Raw genomic sequence first — 2,475 nt, forward strand, 5'->3', positions numbered from 1 at the left:
AAAATATACTCTAACACAGTATTAGCCTAGCTTTCGTGACACTTACCCTCGACACTGGCTCAATAACACTGCATAGGCTAAAGCTTTGAAACACGCTGAAGTCCTGCTATAACAAAGTTTGCTGCTTCAAAGGCTGCATTGGGCAGTCACAAATTCCGGGTCCTCAGTTTCTGCTCCCTCTGTCACAACATCATCGTGTCATAAGTTCTCGCCTGGCCGCAACGAACCCACTTATCACACATGCACATACACAAAACAACCTGACACGACGAGAAAAATAGGACACATCCGTCATTGCCTTACCACAATAATTCTGAGCACGCTTATTAAATCCGACACGAACACACACCAGTAAACATATAGTAGAGTGCCTCCATGTCTAAGAAGGCGGGTGTGACGATTTCATCTTTCGCCGTGGTCATATTTCGATTCTCGGCCTCGTTGATCTAGTATATATAAACTCCACACTGAACAAAACAAAAAACCTTCGATAGTACTGATTAGCGACTATGTGTATCTTACATTCATGGGGACAAATTTGTCCAACCAATTTATTTGTATTTAACTTATAAATTTGATTCATCCTAAAATATTTCCCCTTCTTATTCAAGGGACGTAACCACTCAGTACACGTTTTCGAAGAAATCGATTTTGGGGGTGAAATCTATTAAATTTCACCACCAATTTTCTTCACATGCAAGAAACTGACATGCTTTTCGTCCATTAATAATTTCACTTCTTAATTTTACCAGGAAACAACATTTCAGTCTTGAGTATATATCGAGGTGGAAATATGAACACGGGCGAAAGATGAAATCGTCACACCGCTCCCCTTTCGTGGTTTCTCATTCACTTACTGCTATTGCATGTCATGAATACCAGCCTACACAGACATTGTTCGACAATAACCATGTACCCGCAACGCGAAAAAGCTTATGCAATTCGTTGGTGAAAGAAGAAGGAGTTATTGAAAGCCGTGTCTCTAGGCCGTAATGCAGCGGCAAAAAGAACAAGTCGCGTAAGGCGAAAATACAATATTTAGTCAAGTAGCTGTCGAACTCACAGAATGAAACTGAACGCAATGCAACGCAGCAAGACCGTATACTCGTGGTCCACCGCTCACGGCATAGGCAGTGAAATTGACAAGAAGAGCGGGGTAGTGGTTACGCTATGCTGCATAGCACGCTTTTCTGTACCTCTCTTCGTTTTAACTTTCTGAGCGTGTTTTTAATCCAAACATATCATATCTATATATTTTTGGAATCAGGAACCGACAAGGAATAAGATGAAAGTGTTTTTAAATTGATTTCGAAAAAAAAATTTTGATAATAATTTTTATATATTTAATTTTCAGAGCTTGTTTTTAATCCGAATATAACATATTTATATGTTTTTGGAATCAGCAAATGATGGAGAATAAGATAAACGTAAATTTGGATCGTTTTATAATTTTTTATTTTTTTTTACAATTTTCAGATTTTTAATGACCAAAGTCATTAATTAATTTTTAAGCCACCAAGCTGAAATGCAATACCGAACCCCGGGCTTCGTCGAAGAGTACTTGACCAAAATTTCAACCAATTTGGTTGAAAAATGAGGGCGTGACAGTGCCGCCTCAACTTTCACGAAAAGCCGGATATGACGTCATCAAAGACATTTATCAAAAAAATGAAAAAAACGTTCGGGGATTTCATACCCAGGAACTCTCATGTCAAATTTCATAAAGATCGGTCCAGTAGTTTAGTCTGAATCGCTCTACACACACACACACACAGACACACACACACAGACACACGCACATACACCACGACCCTCGTTTCGATTCCCCCTCGATGTTAAAATATTTAGTCAAAACTTGACTAAATATAATAAAATGCAGAGAAATAACACACCCTGCCTGTCGTGACGCGAAATGAGACAGTCATGTAGAAGTATCAGCCATGTCGACTGAACGAACAATAGCTCCCAATTGCCCCGTGGTTCTTCAAAGTGTTGTGTTTGCTCAAAAGAGAGTGGGTGAGAGAGGCCAGAGGGAAGGGGAGTGGGTCTTCCCGGATTGGGCCCTGAGGCCCCACCAGGAAAAAAGAGAGGTGTGTTTGTGTCGGATTGTTTGTTCGACTCATCCAAGTGGCCCGAATACTTCAGTGTAGCACAGGCGCTCGATTTCGTTACTAGTAATGTACTCGCCATCAGTACATCTATTGCGAAGTAATCTAATTTGTTTGTTTGTTTGTTTGCTTAACGCCCAGCCGACCACGAAGGGCCATATCAGGGCGGTGCTGCTTTGACATATAACGTGCGCCACACACAAGACAGAAGTCGCAGCACAGCGGGCTTCATGTCTCACCCAGTCACATTATTCTGACACCGGACCAACCAGTCCTAGCACTAACCCCATAACGCCAGACGCCAGGCGGAGCAGCCACTAGATTGCCAATTTTAAAGTCTTAGGTATGACCCGGCCGGGGTTCGAAC

At 41.6% G+C, this 2,475-nt stretch overlaps 1 protein-coding gene across 1 annotated transcript in view; it reads right to left on the reverse strand.

Annotated features, from left to right (window-relative positions):
- The window catches only part of LOC138966964 (uncharacterized), a 22,185-nt gene extending 20,822 nt beyond the window's left edge, over positions 1-1,363 (reverse strand). The window contains exon 1 of the mRNA XM_070339374.1: positions 47-1,363. The gene's annotated coding sequence lies outside the window, so the exon portion shown is untranslated. The remainder of the gene's footprint in view (positions 1-46) is intronic.
- Between the last annotated feature and the right edge of the window lie 1,112 nt (positions 1,364-2,475).

This window comes from Littorina saxatilis, linkage group LG5 (genome assembly GCF_037325665.1).
Source record: "Littorina saxatilis isolate snail1 linkage group LG5, US_GU_Lsax_2.0, whole genome shotgun sequence".
NCBI lineage: Eukaryota > Metazoa > Mollusca > Gastropoda > Littorinimorpha > Littorinidae > Littorina > Littorina saxatilis.